At 37.5% G+C, this 27,674-nt stretch overlaps 1 protein-coding gene and 1 pseudogene across 1 annotated transcript in view; both read left to right on the top strand.

Moving 5' to 3' along the window:
• The window catches only part of GBE1 (1,4-alpha-glucan branching enzyme 1), a 315,992-nt gene that overhangs the window by 171,585 nt on the left and 116,733 nt on the right, over positions 1-27,674 (top strand). The gene's annotated exons all lie outside the window — the stretch shown is intronic.
• The window catches only part of LOC133256681 (large ribosomal subunit protein uL18-like), a 35,341-nt pseudogene continuing 8,067 nt past the window's right edge, over positions 401-27,674 (top strand).

Raw genomic sequence — 27,674 nt, 5'->3', positions numbered from 1 at the left:
TTATGAGATTATTCAGCTTTGCAGAAAGGTTTCTATTGATGCAGAGCACAGCACTGGAGTAAGGATTTACAGTCTTTGTATAAACTTTGTGCTTGGTATTATCTGCCTCGTTTATTCCCACAAGTCTAAAATTTAAGTACACAGGGATATCCTGAAAATATCTTGAGTATTTAGGTCTTACTCATAACACTGACCTTCTTAAATGCAAACTCACTCTAACATAGGACTGTTCTTGGTAATTTACCTTAAATTTGAAAATATCGAGCATGCCTCTAGAAGCAGCTTTTTAAACTTCAGATATGGGTACATGCTTGTGAAAATGGTCTGAAAGTCCCTATTCAATGGTTGTTCATTTAAGTCTGGGAATTTTCTCAAGTCAATGATAATATCTCGGTTTTTCTTATGACCTTTTTAAACAATCAGGTGCAATGTGAAAAAAAAATCAATTTTTCTGTTTTTATCTGTGTGTACCAAAACAACTTGTTTAAGCATGTCTCTTTTCCAGGTTATGGACTAGCAGTTTTGAAGTTATGAAGAGGTATTTCATGGTTTCCTAGCTGAATGATTTCCTTAGTGTAATGCTGCTGATAAATAACCCATGTTATAGCAAGCCGGTTATTTTCAGAAAGTATAGATATCTCTTAAAATTTTGGAAGGACACATATTTATCAGCAACATAAAAATTATTTATTTGTTGAGGGTCTCCCCTACTGCCATTCATTTGGATCAGTGATCAGATGTATTTTTCTCTAACTTCTGAATTTCCCATCCACATTTTGTGATGTTGAGATTTCTCTATTTGGTCTTCACTCTATCTTCTTTTTCTTTCACTGTTAGTAAGACAAGCCATCAGCATCAGGATTTCTTTCATTGTCTCTTTCCAGCTTAAAATATCTCCCCAAGATTAGACCTTTTCTCGAGTAGCATTTCAAACTTCTCTCTGCCAGAAGAATTAGTAAAACTCAAGAGAACTTATAGTTGACATTTTCTGTTAATTCTTTTGGAAACAAAACGGCGTAACAGCCAACTTTTCTAAGAGATATGCCTATTCTTAGCATTGTGTAGAGATGGCAAATGAGGCCAACTAACTCTCTAATGGGTCACCTGGTCTCTGTAAGCGATGATGATCATGAAGATTATGAAAGTGAAAAGAAAGTGTTAGTCATTCAGTCATGTCTGATTCTTTGTGACCCCATGAACTGTAGTCTGCCAGTCTCTTCTGTCCATGGAATTCTCCAGGCAAGAATACTAGAGTCCACATACCATGAACCTACTTAAAGTGTGCAGTTCCAGTGCCTTGAGTCTAGCCACAGAGCTGTGCAACCATGACCATAATCAATTCTAGAAAAATTTTATTACCGCTAAAAAAACCCTCTACCTGTTAGTGTATGTGTATGTGTGCTCAGTAGCATCTGACTCTTTACAACTCTATGGACAGACTGTGGTCAGCCTGGCTTCTTCATCTGTGAGATTTCCCAGGCAAAAGTATTGGAGTGGGTAGCCATTTCCTTCTCCAGGGGATCTTCCCAACCCAGGGATCATACCTGGGTCTCCTGCAGTGCAGGTGGATCTTTACAACTGAGCCAGCAGGGAAGTGCATGATGATTAGAGTGGTAGCCTTTATGAAGGGTCATTCAATTTAAAGGCATTAGGTGCCTTGCGTACCTTATTGAACTTTCTTCTCTAACCACCTGATATACAGTGTCTCCTCCCATCTTTTGCCATTTCCCATCTTCTGTCCCTGCCTCATTTTTCTCTGTTTCACTTACCACCATTTTGCATTTGAAAAAGATAGTAATAACTTGTTAATTTTTTGAATTTAGTGATTTATTTGTTATATATTAAGTGTGGAAGTAAAGTTAATAATTTATTGTTTCCTATAGATTACAATTTAAGTAAAGCACTATCTGTCTCTTAAACTTTTCAACATCAAATTTTCTTACCATGAAAGTGACACTGCAGAGTATCAGTTTGGTACGGTTACCTATTCTTTGGACTTCCCTGGTGGCTCAGACAGTAAAGAATCTGCCTGCAATGTGGGAGACCTGGGTTCAATTCCTGAGTCAGGAAGATCCCCTGGAGGAGGAAATGACAACCCACTCCAGTATTCTTGCTTGGAGAATCCCCATTAACAGAGGAGCCTGGCAGGCTACGTCCATGGGGTCGCAAAGAGGCAGACACGACTGAGCACAGCACAGCACACCTACTCTTTAGAACTCTGTTCACTGAAGAAAGCTGTCAATGATACTTCCAGCCACAATGATGATGTTAATAATAAATACTAATTATAGTATAGATATAAAAGATTTGACATCGGTGATTTTAGAATTAAATGACCTTTATCTCTCTGATCTCAAAGCAGGCTGTTTAACACTTGAATCTGAGTTTCATATATGAAGAGCTCATAATAATAATAATAATATTTATGTGCCACAGAGTAGTTGTTTAAACTATATAAAATAACATCATTGGAAATGCATGAAGTACTATATGTAGAATATTATGAAGAGTTTAGAGTTGTACTTTCAGATGTTTACTAAAGGTGAAAGCAGGTCTCAGGTCACAAACCAGCCATACCTCAGTCACTGCTGAGGGAAGCAGAGCAGGTGGCAGTCTTGGCAACCCGGAACAAATAGGTCCTGTCTGAAGGAGCTGCCATTCCAAGCTCCTGATAATGATTACCATGTGAGAATGTGACCCGTGAAGCCACATCTTCCAGTTCTTTGAGTAAGTCAGAAGCCCACATTTTATATGAAATATTCCCATTTTTTTTTTCATTTCACAAAATGGGAATGAATTTTAGATGTGAATTTCCTTTTTATTTTTTAAATTTAAATTTATTTATTTTAATTAGAGGCTAATTTCTTGTCTGCAATTACTTTATATTTTTGAAGTTATTGTGCAGACTAAGCGAACAAAAGTTTGGGATTGATAACAATCTCTGGGCTACCAGGGCTATCTGTGGACTCTGAGATGGGCCTTAGGTTGAGAGAGTTTCAGATTCTATAAAACCTCTAAAATTAAGTAGTAAATTAGATACTGAGTCAGATATGATAATAAGACATCACAGTTTGAACACAACATTGTAATTCAACTTTCTTTGCATTAGCAGTCATAATTTTATCGACCTAAACTTGTGTGATACTGTCACTCAGCAGAATTATGTTAGCATCTCTTTCATTTTAAGTAGCCAATGAATCAATAAAATAAGTGCCTTTTAAGATCAAGTTAAATAAATCAAAATTAACATTCACTGAAGAAATGGACAGAGTTAAGATTCGGTAGCTTTTTTATTTTAATTGCATCTAGGTTTTAAGTAATTTCTTTAAAAATATATAAATGTAATTATTGACTTTTGGAGGAATTATACAGAATGGGTAGAGGTCTGCTGGGTTCAAATACTATTTCCACCACTTAGCATGTAACCAAAACCAGGTTAGTTAACATTTCTAAGTTTAATTTTCTTATCTATAAAATAAGATTCTAGTTGTATCTCCTTTGTGTGACTGTAAAGATTTAGTGACAGACTAAATGCTAGAGGACAGACCATCCTCAAGAAAAAGAAATGCAAAAAAGCAAAGTGGTTGTCTGAAGAGGCCTTAACAAATAGCTGAGAAAAAAGAGAAGTGAAAGGCAAAGGAGAAAAGGAAAGACATACCCATCTGAATGCAGAGTTCCAAAGAATAGCAAAGAGAAATAAAAAAGCCTTCCTAAGTGATCAATGCAAAGAAATAGAGGAAAACAATAGAATGGGAAAGACTAGAGATTTCTTCAAGAAAATTAGTGATACCAAGGTAATATTTCTTGCAAAAAGTGAAAGTGAAAGTCACTCAGTCCTGTCCACTCTTTGTGACCCCATCAACTATACAGTCTATGGAATTCTCCAGGCCAGAATACTGGAGTAGATAGCCTTTCCCTGCTCCAGGGGATCTTCCCAACCCAGGGATTAAACCCAGGCCTCCCGCATTACAGGCAGATTCTTTACCAACTGAGCCATAAGGGAAGCCCATTTCATACAAAGATGGGCACAATAAAAGACAGAAATGGTATGGACCTAGCAGAAGATATTAAGAAGAGGTGGTAAGAATACATAGAAGAATTATACAAAAAAGATCTTATTGACCTGGATAACCATGGTGGTGATCACTCACCTAGAGCCAGACGTCCTGGAGTGAAGTCAAGTGGGCCTTAGGAAGAGTCACTATGAACAAACCTAGTGGAAGTGATGGCATTTCACCTGAACTATTTCAAATCCTAAAAGATGATGCTTTTAAAGTGCTGCACTCAATATGCCAGCAAATTTGGAAAACTTAGCAGTGGCCACAGGACTGGAAAAGGTCTGTTTTCATTCCAATCCCAAAGAAAAGCAATCCTAAAGAAAATTCAAACTACCACAAAATTGCACTCATTTCACAGGCTAGCAAAGTAAAGCTCAAAGTCCTTCCAAGCTAGAATTCAACAGTACGCAAACCAAGAACTTCCAGATGTACAAACTGGATTTAGAAAAGGAAGAGGAACTAAAGATCAAATTGCCAACATCCAATGGCTCATAGAAAAAGCAAGAGAATTCCAGAAAAACATCTACTTCTCCTTCATTGACTATGTTAAAGCCTTTGACTGTGTGGATCACAACCAGCTGTGGAAAAATCTTCAAGAGATGGAAATACCAGACCACCTTACCTGCCCCCTGAGAAACTTGTATGCAGGTCAAGAAGCAACAGTTAGAACCGGACATGGAACAATGGATTGGTTCCAAATTAGGAAAGGAGTATGTCAAGGCTGTATATTGTCACCCTAATTATTTAATTTATATGCAGAGTACATCATGAGAAACGTTGGGCTGATGAAGCACAAGCTGGAGTTAGGATTGCCAGGAGAAATATCAGTAACCTTAGGGATGCAGATGACACCACCCTTATGGCAGACAGCAAAAGGGAACTAAAGAGCCTCTTGATGAAGTTGAAAGAGGAGATTGATAAAGCTGGCTTAAAACTCAGTATTCAAAAAGCTAAGAATATGGCATCTGGTCCCATTGTTTCATGGCAGATAGATTGGGAAACAATGGAAACAGTGACAGACTTTATTTTCTTGGGCTCCAAAATCACTGCAGATGGTGACTGCAGCCATGAAATTAAAAGACACTTGCCCCTTGGAAGAAAAGCTATGACAAACCTAGACAGCATGTTAAAAAGCAGAGATATTACTTTGCCGACAAAGGTCTGTATAGTGAAAGCTGTCATTTTCCAGTAGTCATGTATGGATATGAGTATTGGACCATAAAGAAGGCTGTGCACTGAAGAATTGATACTTTTAAACTGTGGTGCTGATGAAGACTCTTGAAGAGTCCCTTAGACTGCAAGGAGATCAAACCAGTCTATCCTAAAGGAAATCAGTCCTGAATATTCATTGGAAGGACTGATGCTAAAGCTGAAGCTCCAATACTTTGGCCACCTAATGCGAAGAGCCGACTTGTTAGAAAAGACTCTGATGCTGGGAAAGATAGAAGGCAGGAGGAGAAGGAGATAACAGAGGATGAGATGGTTGGATGGTCTCACTGACTTCAGAATATGGTAAAGGACAGGGAAGCCTGACGTGCTGCAGTTTATTGGGTTGCAACGTATCAGATATGACTGAGCAACTGAACAACAATGAGGCTCTCACTTTTCCCTGTGTCTGGTTTATAGTTGTGATAATCGCCTCTGTTACTGTCATTGCCACAGCACTGTTACAGTCTTCTTGTGGGCAGATTAACTAGCCAACCTATTCCTCTGAAGCATATTTAGAGGCTTGAAGGCAAGTAATTGCAATTTTTTTGTGAGCCCAATGCATGTCATTATTGCTGTAAATTTTTGTTGTGGTCTCACTATTCTTTAAAAACACATGAAAATGTTTTCTTGGTAGAAACTCCAAATTAGGAACATTTGTGGAAATGACCAGTGGTGATCAAAATCTAACAGTATTGAGAAATCACGGCCAAGAGCATTGGTAGCGATAGAAAGCCCATCAAAGTCAGAAACCAGCACTGTGAGCACAGCTATGCAAGGGCACTCAGGTGCGGCAGCAAACAGTTCCACTGTCTGTAATTGTCCCTCTGGGCATCATTAGACTGCAGTGGAGTATAATAATTGATCATAATGAACATGAGTCATTAAAAAAAAACAAAAGAAACTTTAAGTCATATTCAAAAGTGTCTTTTTAGGCACCAGGAAAAAGTAAAACATTATTTCAAAGTATTTTTGTTAAAATGTTAAATTTTTAAATGTTGGAGATTAAGTTAAAGTTTTCTGTTAACTCTTTATCTTAAAGAGAGTTTCTGTGAAGATTTGTTTTATGTGGACTACTTTGTCTCCCTCAATGCAGAATAAGCAGAGTCCCTCTACTTATTATTTTTAGGAGTTTGAGGTGCCGAAGGCATTTTATTCAACAGTTATTGGATTGACTACCCTGACTCTTTCGCATTCTAAATCTGGGACCATTACATCTGTTTCTTAGAATATTTTATGGTGCTTTGTTGTGATGGGAAGACAGCATTTTAGTCTCAGGATGTTAATTCTAAATCAGCTTTCCCCAATAATGGATTCAGGTGACACTTTCTCGGGTTAATGGCTAAGCTGTTTGCTGTAACACTGCCTAGATCAGCTCAGGCAGGAGAGGGCCTACTTAGTTCTCTGCATCTCCTATCTCTTTCTATTCTGCGTGACCATTGATGTTGTGACAGTGACTATGGGTAAGGGTATCAGGCCTTAGTGTTTGTTGTTTGGAGCCCAGCCTGGACTAGCATCTGCCCTGATGTTTTCCCTCTGACAAAATGTTATTAAGAAGTGTTGTCTTAAACTAATCTGGCCTGGGCTTTGCTTGACATGAAGCTTTTTCTCCTGGTTTCTGCCATGGCTCATTGACTCGCTTGTGTGGTTTTATCTGAAAGATTATCGGAAATAGCCCATCTCTCTTTTTCCAGCCCTCTCCAGAATTGAAGTATCTAAGATTTCCTGGAAAAGAAGATAATTTGGAGAGCTTAGTGATAAAATGAAGGGACGAGCACATTCAGGTCCTAGAGGTGGCGAGAGAAGCCTCAGTGCTGCTCTCCTTGCTGACCGCTTGGTCCTGGAGACTGCTGTGCTGCCAGGCTGCTGGCCAGTGGGGTCAGTAGGGGAAAAATGGGGAATTGTATGTGAAGGATGCACAAAATAAGTGTGCAACATAGAAACCCAATAGTCCTTCTGAGAAGCATAAAGAACAACATTGTTCAAAAGAAATATAATGCCAGCCACACACATAATTTCAAATATTCTAGTACCCACATCCGTCTCTAAAATGATGATTAAAGAGCCTACCTCATAGAACTCCTGAGAGATTTGAAGTATTAAAAATATGTAAAGTTCTTAGAACAGTTCCTGGCACATAATAAGAATTAATTATTATTATCTTATGGCTTGTTCCATGGCTTGTTCCACATCAGCGTATATGTTGATCTCAAATTTATGTATCATATAAACCTGAACATATATCCGTCTAACCACTGCAGTTTCTCTTTATATTCCTTGCAAATTATTTCTCAAAACCAGTTTCTCTTTCCTACCTGCTGTCCTGTGTTAAATGCTCTTATTTAATTATCTACCTCCACTCTCTGCTCTCTTTCATGTTAATATGTAGTTTACTATACTAGTTTTTGGATTGTGTTATTTAGTTTACTTTTTACTTCAGCTGGTAAAGAATCCGCCTGCAATGCAAGAGATCCCGGTTCAATTCATGGGTCGGGAAGATTTGCTGGAGAAGGGACAGGCTACCCACTTCAGTATTCTTGGGTTTCTCTGGTGGCTCAGCTGGTAAAGAATCTGCCTGCAATGTGGGAGACCTGTGTTCGATCCCTGGGTTGGGAAGATCCCCTGAAGAAGGGAATGGCTACCCACTCCAGTGTTCTAGCCTGAAAATTCCATGGACTGTATAGTCCACGGGGTCACAAAGAGTTGGACATGAATGAGCAACTTTCACTTTCTCTTTTCACTTTCACACCAAGCAAGAATATGAGCTGCAGCAAAGCAAAGATACCCTTGTCTTGGTTCTCCTTTATCCCTCAAGACTAGAAGAGTGCTTGACTTAGACACAAATTTGTTGAATGAATAAGGAAGTGAATTAATACGTTTATGTTTTTCTAAGGGTTTCAAATTACGGTATAGGTCTTGTGCACCTTGTAACCTCATTGCTTAGCACAGTAGTGCAGAGCCTGCCAGAAAATAGACTATCAAATAATTGTTCAACTGAGTAAAAATGAAACCAATTATCTCTACGAAGTAATACTTTTTGAATATCTTATGTCCTTTTATTCCCAGATACAGGAAATGTTATTTTACTTTGTTCATGAAGTAACATTGGCGTTCAGGTTTGTCACAACAGATTGTTCCAGGTGACTACTTCAGGAAATGATCCACCAGGGAGGAAGGTTCAGGAGGATAACAATGTGTATCACATGAAGAACGTGTGGTGCTCCAGTAAATTTGGAAAACCCCGAATTAAATCAAGCTCAACACATCTCTTTTTAGTTGAAATGCTTGGAATCTTTAATTAGCTAATGTGCATTTTGAACCTTCAAGTAAGTGCTACACAATAGTACTTCATTTCTCAAATTTCTTTGACCTTGAAGCACTTCAGTGCACTTACAAGAGACTTAAAAGAAAAACAAACCCAAAACCGTAGCATGCCTTACGAGATTTTTGAAGGACCTGGCTCTAGTCTCATCCTCACTTACTCTTCCTCTCGTTCATTAATCTCTCGCCATTCTGGTGCTTTTCTCACTTTGGGGCCTCTGTGTACACTTTTCCCTCCATCTGGAGTATTCACTTTGTTTGGCCAGCTCCTATTTATTTTTCAGTTCACAGTGTAAAAGCCCCTTCTTAACTGCGGCAGTCTAAAATCAGTCCTCTTGAGTGTCCCCTTGCTCAAGGCTTCCTCTCTTCATTCTTCACTTATTTATCATAATCTGTAGGTAAGATTTGCACATAAATGTGCATTTTATATTTTAAAACAGTGATGACTTACCTATTTTTCCTTTGATTTCATCTTTAGGAGATATTTTGTTGAGTGTGCCTTTGCAAATTCTATATTATAATCATTGTTAATGATGGTTTTACATTTTTGTAATGAATCCTATTTGCAGTTTGTGTTCTTAATAGAAAATAAAAATATTCACTAATCCCTTAGAATTTAAGACCCTTTATGCTCAAATTATACTCTGAGACCCTTAGAAAAACATAAATGTATTAATTCATTTGCTTATCCTTTCAACAAATTTGTGTCTAAGTATGTCAAACACTTTCTAGTCTTGAGGGATAAAGGAGATAAAAGTGTAGTGACAGCAACTCGTGGTAGTTAGGGGATGGAACTAGGATAGCTTTTTCTTTGGCATCCAAGGCATGACTCCTTCAGAGAAGGCAATGGCACCCCACTCTTGCCTGGAAAATCCCATGGACGGAGGAGCCTGGTGGGCTGCAGTCCATGGGGTCGCGAACAGTCAGACATGACTGAGCGACTCCACTTTCACTTTTCACTTTCATGCATTGGAGAAGGAAGTGGCAACCCACTCCAGTGTTCTTGCCTGGAGAATCCCAGGGACGGGGGAGCCTGGTGGGCTGCCGTCTCTGGGGTCGCACAGAGTCGGACACGACAAGCGACTTGGCAGCAGCAGCATGACTCCTTCCAAGCTATGGGTTTCTCTTTGTCGAGTAGGGCGTGTTATCATTTTAATTGTTTATTTAAATATTTCATTTTTATCTCTTATCATTCTCAAACCCCCATCAACATATATTAATAGTACATTTATATAGTGTATATTTTAGAGAAATGAAACTTTTTTTTAACCATTATTTTCTCAAACAGTAAGCAATAATACAACCTTCTTCAGGATTCACACTGACTTAAACAAAACGTTAGTATCATTCTTCCGTTATCAGCGTATCAAAGATTTGACTGGCTGCCTTTATTCTTCTCCGACTTCTTTTCTTTGTCCTCTCTCTTTCCATCCATCTCTTTATCTGTCTGTCTCTCTCATAGGTCTCAGCTGTACATTTGGCAGTTTGCACTCTGTTATATTTAAAAGAGGATAGCCAAAAATTAAAAAAGTCATGGATTTAATTTTTTTTTAATTCTTGCTAATCACTTTCTGCAAAGAGCTAAGAGAAAGTTATCTCTATGTTTTTTTTAAAAGTCTTATTATATAGACTCCACTTGCCACAGGCAGACCAGGTATAAAATATTAACACATAGGCAATACAAAAGTTAAGAACCCCACTCAGAACCAAATACTCTGTTGTCTAAGTTAGATAGTCATCTGTGAATACAGATGGTGAAGACCTAAGAATGTTTCTCATTGAGGCAGGAGAGAAACATTTGTTTGTTTGTTTGCAATCTTTCTTTTTCCCCTCCCCTTCCCTTCTCTTTTCTCCACTCTTTTTTTTTTTTTTTTTCAATACAAGAGGGATTAAAGTTCTGAGGCTGGGGAAGATCTGGGTCTGTGTCTGCTGGGGGCAGAGCTTTGGTTTTCTCTCCTTTTTTGCTTCCCAATGATTGGCTTATTTCCCTGCTGTGCTGATTATTTCAGTATTTAGAGAAAAAAAAACTGGTTGTAGCTAGAAGTCTGCCTTAAGAAATGTAAACCTTTGCAGTCATTTGAGCATAAAGCTAGGAAATTCAGAGAAACTGGGAATAAGCCACAGGGAGGCTTGGTCCTTTTATCCACTCTTCGTGAAGGATTTATTAACATCCTGCAGAAAGTAGAAATCTGATTCTTGTGTTGGATGTGTTTATGAATTATATTGGTCTGTAGATGTTAACTAGTTTATATCAGTGTACACTAGATGTTTGTCTTGGGTTTTCTTATTATGTACATGTTTGTATACATGTGTGTACAGACATCTAAAATCCAAAATTTTAAACAAGTTAGTCATAGACTATTGAATGTCTTGATTTTTTGCTCTTAACTACAGTTCATAATCACAGCACAACTAAAATTGACTAATATAGTGTATAAAATAAACACTAAATGTCCATGCTTTTTAAAAATGAATGTTAGGAGTAGGGGGCTGTGTACACATATGTTGATGATAAAGTAATCTGCTTAGAATCATGTATTAAAAATAAGTCTGGCACACATAGGTGCTGAATTAGCTAAATTAATTAACAATATTTTTTGAGTACTTATTATGTACACAATATTCCTCAACCCTGGAAAGGAAGCAGAAAAAAAAAAAAAAAAAACAGAAAAGACCCCAATTCTCTGAGCCCTCTCTATAGGGAAGGAAAACAATACAAAATAAAATTTCCAAATAGTAGCAAGTACCATGAGGAAGAATAAAGTCAGCTAGAAGTGTTCAAGGGAGAAGGCGATGGCACCCCACTCCAGTACTCTTGCCTGGAAAATCCCATGGATGGAGGATCCTGGTAGGCTCCAGTCCATGGGGTCGCTAAGAGTCGGGCATGACTGAGTGACTTCACTTTCACTTTTCACTTTCATGCATTGGAGAAGGAAATGGCAACACACTCCAGTATTCTTGCCTGGAGAATCCCAGGGACAGAGGAGCCTAGTGAGCTGCCTTCTATGGGGTTGCACAGAGTTGGACACGACTGAGGCGACTTAGCAGCAGCAGAAGTTTTCAATGTTGACTGTAGTTGTTTTTTTAATGTGGTCAAGATAACCATTTCTGAAGAAGTAGTACTTAAATAGAGACTTGAATGAAGTAAAGTACAATATGAAGCCCTGGGGGGTGAGTGAACAGAGAGGAGAATGCATTGTGAAGTCCATGTGGGGGAATGGGCTTGGTGTGTTCAAAGGTAGGCAAGAGAGATGCAGAATGGTAGGCGAGGGATATTTTTAGGAAAACCCCGAGATTTGGGTGGTTGTTAGATCATGTAAAGCCTTGTAGGTCCTTGAAGGAGTTTGGATTTGCTTTGGTTTTATTCAGTTTATTCTCTGCTGATGAATCCACCTGCCCTGGGTTTGATCCCTATGTTGGGAAGATTTCCTGGAGAAGGGAATGGCTACCCACTCCAGTATTCTTACCTGGAGAATTCCACAGACAGAGAAGCCTGGCAGGCCCCAGTCCATGGGGTCGCAAAGAGGTGGGCATGACTGAGCGACTTTCACTATTTACTATTTGACATATAAATTAAGATATTGAGTAGCCAGTCAAATATTTGAACCTGGAATTCAGTGGAGGCATTAGGGCTAGCAAATTAAAATCAGAAGTAATCTGTTTATAGAAGATATTTCAAGCTATGAGATTTAATCAGTTTACCTGAAAAGTGATGATGAGGAGAGATATAGTCTGGCTGCTGAGCCCTAAGTTACTCTCATGTGATGACGTCAGGAAGAAGGATCTGTAGGTGAAAAAGGAGGACAGGCTGGGAGGGCTCAACCATGCCAGCTGCAGCTGCTGGGCTTAAGTTAAATGAAGATTGAGAATTAAACATTGGTTAGGACCGGAGGTCATTTGTTTGGACTAAAAAAAGGGTTTTATGGGAATGGTTGGTTGAAATTCTATTTTTGATGGGTTAAAAATGAATGTAAAGTGAGAAAGAAAAGGCAACAAGTGCAGATAATTTTTATGAGGGGATACTCTCTAAAGGGGAATAGAAAAGTATGTTGGTAGCTGAAATAGAGAACTATAAGTCAAAAAAGTTTCTTTTAAGGTAGGAGATATTTCAGCTGATTTGGTTGTACCAGTAGAGAATGGAAAATTGCTGAGTCAGTATGGATAACTGTAGGTACAAATCTTTGATATGGGAAGAGAAGGGATTTGGAGTATGAATAGAGGATTGGTCTTGGAGAAGTGTAGGGATAGTTAATCTGATATAATAAGGAGATGGAGTATATGAGTTTTAAGCAGAGGGAGTGGTAGATTTGATTGGGTGTTGATGATGTTCTATAATTGCTTCTGTTTTTTCATTTATTTTTAAAGTTAAGGCAGTCAGCTAAGGATTTCTGTGGTGGTTCAGATGGTTAAGAATCTGCCTGCAGTTCAGGAGAACCGGGTTCGATCCCTGGGTCAAGAAGATCCCTTGAAGAAGGAAATGGCTACTCATTCCTGTATTCTTGCCTGGATAATCCCATGGACAGAGGAGCCTGGTGGGCTACAGTCGATGGGGTCACAAAGAATAGGACACGACTGAGTGACTAACACTTAACAGTCAGCTGAAGATGAAAAGTTGAGAGAGAGGTGTTGGAAATTCCAGCTGAAAGGAGACATAGAAATGCTATCTGAGAGAGTGAGAGAGTTGTTTCATCATTATGGGAATAATATGGGATTTTTTAGTGATTTTGAGGACCCACCTGCCAGTGAACCAAGAAGAAAATTGGCTTTGAATAAAGCTGGAATTCTGCTAGGACTACAAGTCTTCCTTTGAATTCCACTGGAAGCTGTTTTAAAGGCTAGAGAGGGGCAATTGGTAAATGCTTGAAAGACAATTTTTTTCCCTCCATTTTCCTTGAGTTTTCATATAGTTAACATTTCCAAAAAGTTGAGAACAAAAAAAGAATAAATTTAAAGAATTACAGTTTTCCAGAGCAAATCTATTAAATAATAAAGTCACAGCAGGAGGTATAATTAATTACAAGCCAAGTAAGCTTGAGAGATAATTGATTCAATATACTCAACTCATCACCAAATATATTCTTCATAGTATTGCTGGAGTAATAAACTTTCTCAAATGCAGATGTTGTGTGTGACTGACAAGTGTAAATCATTCTGTGATAAACTATAGCCTATGACAGTTGTTTTCTAAACAGATGAATGCTAATCTGTAAATGGAGATCTAGCATCTATTGTAGAGTTTCTGACGCTTGAAACTGCCTCCCCCTTATAGATTATGTCATAGATTGATACTTTCTTGTTCATATGAGATAGACATATCAGAACCAAAAACATTAAACAGGATTTCACAAGTCAGTTATGCCATCTCAAATATGGTCCCAAATATTTCTTTGATATTGTCTTTACTGTTTGTAATCTACTGACTGAAGGTGGGTTTCCTTGATTGTCTGGATAATCTTGAGCACAAAAAACTGCCATTGTGCACTAGGCGATTAGAATGGCAATTAGCAGTAGGCAGCACAAAGGTACTGTTCAGTTTGCAGCTGTCTAAGAAAAAGTCTGGTGGTTGTAAAAGTGTGTGTGTGCACACTTGCTTTGCGGATGATGGGTGAAGTAGTCAGAAGAGAAGCCTAACTCCTTGTATGCTATTGTCCCCAGGACAGAAACCATGGGTGCATGGATACATTCAATTACAATTTTTTTGATATTCAAAAGGATCTAATGCTAAATTTTCAGAAACATGCATATTTAAATAGATGGTGTTATTTAAAAGTCTAATTGAAACAGGGGTGTGACTGCACTTCTTTATTGTATATCCTTAGCCAGTCCTAGGAGGAAGCACACAGACTCTGAGATCAGTAGACAATAGTCACAGTAGGTTATTTATTTCTGTGTCTTGAGGCACCAAGCTAGTGTTTTTCCAGCTGCCGCTAGCAGCCCCATGATTCCTGTCCACTTGGCACTGAGGCATCTTCACTGAAGCCCTATGGGTATAAGAATCACATTTTTAAATAATATGTCTTAAGGATAAATTTCAAGTCCTTGGCAAATTCAGAGATTAAGTGTCTGATCACTTTGTGCATGCATGCTCAGTAGCTAAGTCATGTCTGACTCTTTCCAACCCTGTGGACTGTAGCCTGCCAGGCTCTTCTGTCCATGGGATTTAAGAATACTGGAATGGGTTGCCATTTCCTTCTCCAGGGGATCTTCCCTACCCAGGGATCTAACTGGTGTCTTCTGTATTAACAGTCAGATTCTTTGCCACTGAGTCACCAGGAAGTCCTTATCTGATCACTTTCTACTTCTTTAAATTCAACAGTGCAATTTCTCTCAGGTACCAAGACTCTGTGTCTTTATCCATGCCATCCCTTCTCCTTTGGAATGCCTTCCGTGCTCTACTTTGCTTTATACTCTATCTTATATTTCATGACCAAATATCTATTTCCTCTTGTTGGAAACCTTTATAAAAGCTCTATAGTCTCTATCCTCACTCCTGTCCCTTTATTTTTTAATTTAATTTTATTTTTTAACTTTACAATATTGTATTGGTTTTGCCATATATCAACATGAATCCACCACAGGTATATACGTGTTCCCCATCCTGAACCCTCCTCCCTCCTCCCTCCCTGTACCATCCCTCTGGGTTGTCCCAGTGCGCCAGCCCCAAGCATCCAGTATCGTGCATCAGACCTGGACTGGTGACTCGTTTCATATATGATATTATACATGTTTCAATGCCATTCTCCCAAATCTTCCCACCCTCTCCCTCTCCCACAGAGTCCAAAAGACTGTTCTATACATCAGTGTCTCTTTTGCTATCTCGCATACAGGGTTATTGTTACCATCTTTCTAAATTCCATATATATGCATTAGTATACTGTATTGGTGTTTTTCTTTCTGGCTTACTTCACTCTGTATAATAGGCTCCAGTTTCATCCACCTCATTAGAACTGATTCAAATGTATTCTTTTTAATGGCTGAGTAATACTCCATTGTGTATATATGTACCACAGCTTTCTTATCCATTCATCTGCTGATGGACATCTAGGTTGCTTCCATGTCCTGGCTATTATAAACAGTGCTGCGATGAACATTGGGGTACACGTGTCTCTTTCCCTTCTGGTTTCCTCAGTGTGTATGCCCAGCAGTGGGATTGCTGGGTCATAAGGCAGTTCTATTTCCAGTTTTTTAAGGAATGTCCACACTGGTCTCCATAGTGGCTGTACTAGTTGCATTCCCACCAACAGTGTAAGAGGGTTCCCTTTTCTCCACACCCTCTAACCCCTGTCCCTTTAAATATCCTCTTGCCTGCCTCATTCCAATAGACTTAATCTGGACTTTACCTTCTTACTTAAATACTGCATTTACATAGATCTAATAATGTATGTGTGTGTGTGTGTGTTTGTGTGTGTGTGTGTTTGTGTGTGTGTGTATAACATTGAAAAAATCACCATATTATTCTTTCCTACTAGACAACATGTCACATCAGTGACTTGCCTTTTGACTGTACTCCAACAGCATATGTTTGTCCTTCAATTAATGCTTATCATCTAAGTATTGTACCTAAAATAAAAGTGTATATATATATATATATATATATATATATATATATATATATCCTGGGAGACTATTCTGTACATTTCATGAGATATTTTCATGCAGGATGTTCTGCTTTTGGCTTTTGATATTAAAAATTATTTCTGTTTCAGAAATAGTTTTATTTTTTCACACTACCATATAGTAAAGCCTTTTTAATTCATATGCTTTATATAATTCAGGGGCTTCCCTGGTGGCTCAGATTGTAAAGAATCTGCCTGCAATGCAGGAGATGCAGGTTCATTTCCAGGATCAGGAAGATGCCCTGGAGAAGGGACTGACAGTCCACTCCAGTATTCTTACCTGGAGAATCCCATGGACAGAGGAGGCTGGTAGGCAACAGTCCCCGGGGTGGCAAAGAGTCAGACACATCTGAGTGACTAACACTTTCATTTCATTCAGCTTTAATTTTATTTGTGCCCCCAAGTAATTTGTTAAAGCAATATTTTTAATAACAAATCATGATCTATTTTCTTATATACTCTCTGACTTATAAAGTCAAGTTCTTCATAAGTATGGAGATACTTCATTTCATAAATTTGTAAATATCTTAATGGTGATGACATTTTAATACTATACCATTTTACTTATGATGAAAGATTTTACTCTAAGAGACCTACTGAAAAAAAAATGAACTCTTTGCTTTAAATATGAAATGATATTTTGTTTCCTCATATTAAAATGCAGTTAAAAATGTCAAAATAAATATGCAAAGCCAAAAATTAAATCTCTTGATCATATATTTGTGGTGATGACTTTTTCTATTTTAATTAACTCCCTAAAGAATTTTTAAATGTGAAAGTCTCTAACATAGAGGATAATTTTCAAACAATTATATAAATAGTTATTTACTTTATAATTTTTCTCCATTCCACATAAAGTCACAATTTTATCATATACTTATCTTACCCACCCCAATGAAATGTTTGTTGTGTTAAATAACTTATAAGTTCCAATCTGCCATCCTATCCTCTGTCATATATCTATCATGGCATATAATTAACTGCTATGAATATTTTGATTTATAAATAATTTTATGTAAATATAAGAATATGGTATATGTACTTAAATACAGTAATAAGCAATCTAATTATCACTTTTATTTAATTAGTATCAGATCAGATCAGATCAGTCGCTCAGTCGTGTCTGACTCTTTGCGACCCCATGAATCACAGCACGCCAGGCCTCCCTGTCCATCACCAACTCCCAGAGTTCACTCAGACTCACATCCATCAAGTCAGTGATGCCATCCAGCCATCTCATCCTCTGTTGTCCCCTTCTCCTCCTGCCCCCAATCCCTCCCAGCATCAGAGTCTTTTCCAATGAGTCAACACTTCTCATGAGGTCGCCAAAATACTGGAGTTTCAGCTTTGCATCTTTCCTTCCAAAGAAATCCCAGGGCTGATCTCCTTCAGAATGGACTGGTTGGATGTCCTTGCAGTTCAAGGGACTCTCAAGAGTCTTCTCCAACACCACAGTTCGAAAGCATCAATTCTTCGGCACTCAGCTTTCTTCACAGTCCAACTCTCACATCCATACATGACCACAGGAAAAACTATAGCCTTGACTAGACGGACCTTTGTTGGCAAAGTAATGTCTCTGCTTTTCAATATGCTGTCTAGGTTGGTCATAACTTTCCTTCCAAGGAGTAAGCGTCTTTTAATTTCATGGCTGCAGTCACCATCTGTAGTGATTTTGGAGCCCAGAAAAATAAAGTCTGACCCTGTTTCCCCATCTATTTCCCGTGCAGTGATGGGACCGGATGCCATGATCTTCGTTTTCTGAATGTTGAGCTTTAAGCCAACTTTTTCACTCTCCACTTTCACTTTCATCAAGAGGCTTTTTAGTTCCTCTTCACTTTCTGCCATAAGGGTGGTGTCATCTGCATATCTGAGGTTATTGATATTTCTCCCGGCAATCTTGATTCCAGCTTGTGTTTCTTCCAGTCCAGCGTTTCTCATGATGTACTCTGCATATAAGTTAAATAAACAGGGTGACAATATACAGCCTTGACGAACTCCTTTTCCTATTTGGAACCAGTCTGTTGTTCCGTGTGCAGTTCTAACTGTTGCTGCCTTAACCTGCATACAAATTTCTCAAGAGGCAGATCAGGTAGTCTGGTATTCCCATCTCTTTCAGAATTTTCCACAGTTTATTGTGATCCACACAGTCAAAGGCTTTGGCATAGTCAATAAAGCAGAAATAGATGTTTTTCTGGAACTCTCTTGCTTTTTCTATGATCCAACGGATGTTGGCAACTTGATCTCTGGTTCCTCTGCCTTTTCTAAAACCAGCTTGAACATCAGGAAGTTCATGGTTCACATATTGCTGAAACCTGGCTTGGAGAATTTTGAGCATTACTTTACTAGCCTGTTAGATGAGTGCAATTGTGTGGTAGTTTGAGCATTCTTTGACATTGCCTTTCTTCAAGATTGGATTGAAAACTGACCTTTTCCAGTCCTGTGGCCACTGCTGAGTTTTGCAAATTTGCTGGCATATTGAGTGCAGCACTTTCACAGCATCATCTTGCAGGATTTGAAATAGCTCAACTGGAATTCCATCACCTCCACTAGCTTTGTTCGTAGTGATGCTTTCTAAGGCCCACTTGACTTCACATTCCAGGATGTCTGGCTCTAGGTGAGTGATCACACCATCGTGATTATCTAAGTCGTGAAGATCTTTTTTGTACAGTTCTTCTGTGTATTCTTGCCATCTCTTCTTAATATCTCTGCTTCTGTTAGGTCCATACCATTTCTGTCTTTTATCAAGCTCATCTTTGCATGAAATGTTCCTTTTGTATCTCTGATTTTCTTGAAGAGATCCCTAGTCTTTTCCATTCTTTTGTTTTCCTCTATTTTTTTGCATTGATCGCTGAAGAAGGCTTTCTTATCTCTTCTTGCTATTCTGTGGAACTCTGCATTCAGATATTTATATCTTTCCTTTTCTCCTTTGCTTTTTGCTTCTCTTCTTTTCACAGCTATTTGTAAAGCCTCCCCAGACAGCCATTTTGCTTTTTTGCATTTCTTTTCCATGGGGATGGTCTTGATCCCTGTCTCCTGTACAATGTCACGAACCTCATTCCATAGTTCATCAGGCACTCTATCTATCAGATCTAGGCCCTTAAATCTATTTCTCACTTCCACTGTATAATCATAACGGATTTGATTTGGGTCATAGCTGAATGATCTAGTGGTTTTCCCTACTTTTTTCAGTTTAAGTCTGAATTTGGTAATAAGAGTTCATGGTCTGAGCCACAGTCAGCTCCTGGTCTTGTTTTCGCTGACTGTATAGAGCTTCTCCATCTTTGGCTGCAAAGAATATAATCAATCTGATTTTGGTGTTGACCATCTGGTGATGTCCATGTAAAGAGTCTTCTCTTGTGTTGTTGGAAGAGGGTATTTGTTATGACCAGTGCATTAATTAATTAATTAGTATTTACTTAATTAGTATGATAACCTGTAATTATAAATTTAATTATAAATATATACATCATTTTTTTTTTAATGCTGATTTCAACATGGACAGACATAGGAGAAGACCATAAAACCACCATGTTTTTTGTAAATTTATATGGAAACATTATAGATACATTCTCATTATTTTTATATAAATTGAAGTGTCATTTTTTGGAAATGGCAACCCACTCCAGTGTTCTTGCCTGGAGAATCCCAAGGATGGCTGAGCCTGGTGGGCTGCTTTCTATGGGGTCGCACAGAGTCGGACACAACTGAAGTGACTTAGCAGCAGCATATCCAAGTTCAGAGATTTCTAAGAGAACATTAGTTAAGGTGTTTCTTTTGCAATGTGAATGTAAAAGGCTATCAGAAGAGCCGCCTGTGATGTAATTTTGTATCTTGAGTGTATCAGTGCCACAGCTTGGCTAGGATTTTGTACCATAGCTTTTCAGATATTAACATTTGGGGAAACTGGTGAAGTCTGCACAGGATCTCTCCCTGTTATTTTATGTAGCTGCATGATAATCTCCAATTATCTCAAAATCAGAAGTTTAATTAAATCTTTTTAGAAACCTCTTTACATAAGAAACACATTAGCTCAAGGAAAGTACATGAAAATGTTAATAACTATTTATTATTACCTCTCCTGGGTATTTGAAAGTAGTCTTCATTTTAAAAAGTGGATTGACATAGGTATAATTTTTCAAATAATTTTTTAAAGTAATTTTTGTTTAAATAGTCAGATCAGGACATCTGCTGCTTTTGCAGTCTTAAAACATCAGTGCCCACTAAAATCACCGTGACTTGAACTAATCCTCAACTTTAGAGTTTACAATCCCCTTCCATAGCTTAGACTGAGTATAGGGATGACACTCACACTAACCTCATATTTTAAAAAATGATCTAATAATATTAGATGGAGCATATGCCTTAAAAGTTAGTCAGGACCCTTGTGTTCAGTAGGAAAGTCACCTTTGTTTTATTCTAAAGTGTTTTTGAATTCAAGTAAGTAATTTTAAGGATTTTTAAAGTGAGCATGAAATTAACACTGTAAACATTGCTTGGTCCTAGACAATATGCAGTCTCGGTACAGTAAGCATCTTATGGACCATTTCTGCCTGATTGGTGCTACTACAACCTGTAATAAGTGGAGAATTTGGATTTACCAACTAGTATTTCTTTCTTCCCATCAGTGCTGGATTAGTACTGGTGAACACATTTTATTAAGATCTGTGAAAATGTTTGCGTAATGCAGATCATTGTTCTTTTCTCAATACATTATTTTTCTAGAAATTTCATCAGTAACATCTTGGTTTTCACAATTCAAACTTGTCACCTTGTTTATACTTGGGTATTGCCTAACACATCATCAAAGAAGCATTTATAAACTATGTTTTAGTTACAGTTACTTCTGCTACTAGATAATGTTACTTATTGTATGTTGGTATTTATTTTACTCTGAGATGCTCTCTTTGTCAATCTCTCCTATTGTAGGCAATTCTTTACTGGAAAATTCATAGACTCAAGTCTTTCAAGAGACCTCAGTAACAGAGTTTAATCTTCAATCTTTTCTTCAGCATCTCTGTTTCTGCTTCCTCTTAGATGTCTTCAGTACTGTGAAACCAATCTCATGAGGTAGCCTATTCCATATTTGAATAGGTTTCTCCATTAGGAAATTTGTTGTTACATTGAGTTAAAAATCTGTCTATCAATTTATAACCCATGGACACTCACAAAACAGATCCAATCACTTTTCTCTATGGTGTGCCTTTGAGTATAATACCCTGGGGCTTTTTCTATTTGCAGAATGTGTATTTCCATTTTCTCCCCAATTGTTTTTCCTATTGCATTACGTGGTTTTGAATTCTTATTTATTAGCAAACTTAAATTTGTCTATATCCCTCTTAGATTTGGAATTCTAAATTTAATATACCAGATGAGTTCTGACTATATCATATTAAATTTTAGTCATAAGTTTCCTAGTCATTGCCTGGTATAGGCCTGCAATGTATCCATGCTATTTTCTATTCATTTTATACCTGAAAAGTGCAATTGTTGTAAAATACCTTGAGCATATTAAGATTTGGTTCTGTTCTATCTCTCACCGTGTAAATAATGTGTGTACCAGGTAATGGGGGGAAAAATTACTCTTTCAGTGATACTTCTTTTTCATTTTTTTGGTTTGTTTTACCTCGTTTCTTCTCCCTGGAGTATACTGGGAAGATTAGTATTTTTTCAAACCTCAATACATGTCTAGTTGAAAAATCTTAAAATCTATCATTTAAATTTAAATTGGATTCTGAAAGGTCACTAGATTACATCTCCTGCTATACTTAGTGAAGGAAAATGTATGTTAAGGGGGGGAAAGCAGACCATTCTTTAAATTTTTAACAGGCTAAATTGGGAACTTGTTAGTGCTCACAATCCAGTTCTTCAGAAGTATAAAACTGAACTTGAAGCACCCTGGTCAGCTGACCTGCTGTGGAACATCACGGTCTCCACTGAAGAGGAAAGTGGTGCTTTGCTTTTCATGAAGAGCCACCTGCCATCACAGGTGTTACCAACAAACACTGGAGCTTCGAAGAGCTGTTGTATTTTCCTTCAGCCAGCCATTGTGATGACGTTTAGAGGGCGTTGGGCCACTTCTAAACTTTTGTCTCTTAAAGGCTACAGTGGAAATACATAGGCAATCTCGATTAATCAAAATCATATCTGCCTTGTAATATGATCATAAGCCTTCAAAGAGGCCTTTCCTTATGAAGTATTTATGAATTATAAGAAACAAAGGTAGGCCTTTTATCTGTAAACATGACAAATATTCACAAAATGCAATTGTCTTCAACTGGATAGTCCTCTCTTTCATCTTTAAAAGAGACACACTTTTCATAAAGTCAGCTGTTGCCAAAGACTAGCAAGTGTCTATGAAACAAAGGATCTCTGAACTTATTCTCTGATTAGCTTGCTTTATCAAAGGTAAAGGAATTATATTGTTGGATGGTGATGGACAGATGTGGAAGCATTGTGTACAGACATGCTTGCTCGCTTGGTACTGCTATAGCTGTAGTGAAACGAAGGTCAGTTTGAACCAATGGGCCAGACATAACATGGGATGTCATAACAGTTGGAAGAAATCAGCAAATTAGGATACAAATTTATACTTCAGAGTAATACTCATTTTTGTGTATAGCTTTGTTTTTATGGACCTTTCTGCTTGTTTATATGCCTGTTTCATTCTCTGCTCACATTTTCATCTTTATTAAATTTTATATCCTTTCCCTCTCCTTTTTTCCCCCCTTTATCCTTCATGTAACTGGCTGTGAATGAATTTCAATAGCATTTTTATGTTAGTGACAAGTCAGATTGCCAAATTTACACTATTTGTGGTCTGTTGTGAGCAATTTATATATTTACAGTATCTAACATCTGCATTAAAAATTCTAGTATTATTATTTTCAAAGTAGGTTTGGCCATTAGCAATCAATAATATCAACAATGAAATACATTGTCATGGTAATTATTAAAAGAAACATCCATGACCAAATGGACTCTGAAAATGGCAACTTAAAATGACAAGTGGAGTGGCACATTGCTCCTCTGTGAACTTCCTGTGATACAGCCAAAATTTCATGAGCTACACTAAAATGCTAATAATATGGATGATAATAAGAGAAAGCAAAAAACAAAAACAAAACAAAAAATGTAGGCAACAAAAATTAGAAGATAATTTGGGAGGCAAGGAAATATATGAGCTATAATCATTAGTATAGTTGCTGTGTCTATGGATAAAGTTTGCCTGACTTTAAAGATTTTGGCCATTTTGGATGGGGGAACATCAGGCAGATCTGTACAAGTGCTCCAGTCCTTCACTTATCTGTCCAGGTGATTTTGGTAAATCACATAAAATCTCTTGTTTCTGTTTCTTAATCTGTAGAGGATGATAACCCTTAATGTGAATGCAAAGAAAAGGTTAAATAGGATTATATGGATAAAGCATGTGACTTATTATAGATTCCCATTGAAGGGTAGTATTCTGTTCTTTCCCTGTCTCCCCCGAAGGCAGACTGACAGCAGCCAAAGGAGACATGACATCATCTTCAGGAGTTAGCAGATTTATCATGACTCTGACAGTTATCTCATGTTGTTTGCTGTTTGCGGGGTTATTGAGTCTTGTAGTTGGACCTGTTCACAATGACAGTATACATGCCAACGAAAAAGCAGATGTCACAAACCTACTCTTTGGCCTTCAGTGCAGGTTGAAAAATGTATTGAAAGTGTAGTTTGAGAGTGATTTTCTAAAGAAAGAAGATGCCCAAATAAGTAGCTTTTCCTCAAATGCGTAATTTAATCAAAGAATAACAGGTAGAATTTATATTTTTAAATAAAATCTCAAGAGCAATTTTCAAGGGAAGCACAGTGGATTCAACTAGATAGTGCCTCTCCTTACTTTCATATTGAGCAAAGGTTTGTTTTCTTTGTCTGCTTTTTTTTTGTTGTTTGTTTTCAATGTGGCATAGCCCCTAATCTGTGTGTAATGCACAAGCAGACCATAGTGTTTAGGTTGCAGATTCTCTCTTACTGGAGAGAGTAGTTTGACAAGGGTGAGTTAACCACCAACCCAAAACCATTGGTGATCTTATGAGCTGTAACCTGCTGATATTCAACAAGTATCCAAATCGGTGATTTTCACCAACAAAAACCAATTTTAGTAAAAGTAGCAGACTTAGATCCAAGGGACTTTAGGAGCTAATATAGCTAGTCATAGATGAACACGATTATAACATTCTTTGCTTAAGACATAGTTTTATATATATATATATATATATATATATATTCCCTAGGTGGATAGAAAAATTCTCTCAGAGGTCATATTTGATTAAAATCTGCTTGATATTTGAGCTTGGGTCCAACTCGGACAGAGAATTCCAAGCAGAGATGTGAAGATCTTCGGGCTAAGTTGAGCTTGGTTGTGCTTAAGGAACAGAAAGAAGGCCACTATAGCTTGTACTCAGTGGAAGGCAGCTAATCACAGTAATAGACTGGTGCTTGATCATATCAGACCTTGTAACTAAGACCGTAGACTGGATTTTTATCCCCCATTCAGGTCAAAATCCTGCCCAGTCAGAGTGACCCAGCCCTTATTTTTAAATAAGTCCCATCTCAACCTGGATCTCAATCTGTCCTTCATATGGATATTATAAATTATATAAATGTAAAAGTTCTTGGATATATTACAGCACCATGGGTAGACTGTTAAATTAATTATTGCAGAACCCTTTGAAAATCTAGGCAGCAATGCACAGATGCAAAATTTATAACTGGAGCAAACAAAAAGAAGCTGATGGTTCCTTAAGGATACTGATGTTTTTGTGCTTTCTTTCTTTTGCTTTATATAACGTTTGGGGAAATTTTCAATATTTAATCATAAGCATTCTTATTTCAATGTAGGCTATACATGCAGACCAATCTGAATTTGTTCTCACTAGAGGCTGAATATATTATTTTTTTTTAATTGGGGTATATGTTCGGATGAATGACCATGTGTGTTAAAACTTACACAAATTTATGCATTAATAAGGAAATATGATTAGTGAAGAGTTTAATGATTTGACTTTTCATAGTGGTAAACATGTTGTAAAAGGCCCCTAAACAGGGATTGTAAACTGTAGGGGAAAAAAGAAGAGGATAATCTTATTTGAGCATTCCAAATAATTTCTTGTTTAGTTTTCTTTATGAAAATATCTTTCTAGAAGCCTACACCATACTAATTATATAGCCACACTTGTAGGTATCTAAAGTATTGATACTATAAACTTTAAGTTGCATTTATTCCAATGTACTTAAGAGGTTTTTTTCTTAATTTCCATTTCCTGTTTCAATTACTCTGAAAACAATTTCTTAAGTGATGTATATTGGTTTCGTTTTTTTTTTTTTTTTACTGTTTCAGAGTTGATGTTGAATTTTATATGAGTTTCTTAGCTTTCTATACACATTATTAATTCAGTTCAGGTCAATTTATTTAAAATTAATTTTTTTAAAAAGGTATAGTACATGATTTCTATCACATAGACATTTATGTGATAATGTCTTATGTGATAACATTATGGTTGTGTTGGGAAGACTGGTTACATGAACTGGTTTATCCCCTGGTGTCTTTCATGCTAACTAAAGAATCGTCAGGGAGATTTTGTGAAGCTTATGGTAAGACTTGAGTAATATGTAGAGTTTGGGGATAGAAGAGGAATGGACAATTCTTATATTTGTTTTTGGGAGGTGCTGAATGGTTGTATTTCTTAGTATGTGTGTTTCTTAGTATTTTCTCCTATCATCTAGAATTCTGTTATTGCCTAAAACACATTATTTGATGTAATAAACCTTTTGGTCTGGTCTATGTTAGCATTTAGTAAAAAGATTCAAATTATTTGCTTTGTGTCCTGAAACTTAGAAAACTTTTAATCTTGAATTAGTCTTTCACTTTAATAAAAAGTTTATTAAATTTGAAATTAGAAGGAGAAAAAATAATCTAGTACCTTCTTGTCAAAAATTGTCACTCTGAGGTTTAGAAAGGTTATGTGCTTAAATTGATTTTGGCAAAATCGGCTAGAATGGTTTTCTTGACCCCTAATTCTTTGCTGCTTATGTGTGTGTGTGTTAAAAATGCCTTCTTGATGTTCATTAAGTGAATTCTGACTTAATTTTCTCATAAAATGCATCAAACCAAGGCACTTGCTTTCTTCATTTTTCAAAATTATTGAATTTATTTATTTAATGGTTTCAGTCAATAGCTAGTTTAGTTTGATAGGCTTTCACTTTTGCCTTATCAATGATGATTTAAAAGGAAGAGAGGAAAAGGAAAGAGAAAAGGGAGAGAGGAAAAGGGGTTAAAAAAGAAAAAGGAAGGTAAAGAGAAGAAGAAATCCTATGGAGAGCCAGTTCAGGGATTAAAGAGCCAGAGAGAGCAAGGGACAGAGGAAAGAGAAGAGTCTCAGTTGAAAGGGGGCAGTAGTTGGGGCAGGATTCAAGAAAAGTGTGAGACTTCATTGAGAAATAGACTGTACCATGAGTGGGAATTTCCCAGAAGTGTAACTTGCCAGAAAGAAAATTATCCCAAAGGTATTCTTTTTAAAGAGGAAGTTTCTGGCTACTTACTGTGCCTGAGCACAGGCTTCAGCCATCTCCCTATCCCTGCCCCCACTCCTACCCCCGGAGGTGTTGAGTCTGCAGGTCAGTGGCTAGCAGTGGGCACTCTGTTCTGCAGGATGGGGTTTGTTAAAGGTATCAGGAATAAGGCCTATTTCAAGAGACACCAAGCGAAATTTGGAGGAAGATGAGAGGGTAAAGCTGATTACTATGCTCAGAAATGCTTGGTAATCCAGGATAAAAACAAGTACAACACAGTCAAATACAGGGTGATAGTTCACATAACCAAAAGAGATACCATTTGTCAGACTGCTTCTTCAATGTAGAAGGAGATATGTTAGTTTGTGTGGCTTATGCTCATCAACTTCCAAAATATGGTGTGAAGGCTGCCCTGGAAAATTATCCTGTGACCTGTTCGACTAGCCACCTGCTGACCCTCAGACTCTCACTAGGTTTGGTGTGAATAAGATCTGTGAAGGACAAGTGGGGGTGACTGAAGGTGGGTACGACATGGAGACCATTGATGGTCAACCTGGTGCCTTCACCTGCTATTTGGATGCAGGGCTGCCAGAACTACTACTTAAAGTAAAGGTTTTGGGGTCCTGAAGGGAGTTGTGGATGAAGACTTGTCTATCCCTCTGATTATGATTCAGAAAGCAAGGAATCCTTTGTAGAAGGACACTAGAAGCACATCATAGTTTGGGAAGTTGCAGATTATACATGTTACCTGATTGAAGAAGATGAAGATGCTTACAAGAAATAATGCTCTCAGTACATAAAGAACAATGTGACTCTAGATATGACTGAGGAGATACCTAAGAAAGCTTATGATGCTGTAGCAGAGAAACATCTCCTCATAAGAAGAAGCCCAAGAAAGAAGGTTAAAAGAAGAAGTAGTTTGCAA

The sequence above is a fragment of the Bos javanicus genome, chromosome 1 (assembly GCF_032452875.1).
Source record: "Bos javanicus breed banteng chromosome 1, ARS-OSU_banteng_1.0, whole genome shotgun sequence".
In the NCBI taxonomy this organism is placed as follows: domain Eukaryota; kingdom Metazoa; phylum Chordata; class Mammalia; order Artiodactyla; family Bovidae; genus Bos; species Bos javanicus.
The sequence above is the reverse complement of the archived record's forward strand: the minus strand, read 5'-3'. Positions and strand labels throughout refer to the sequence as shown.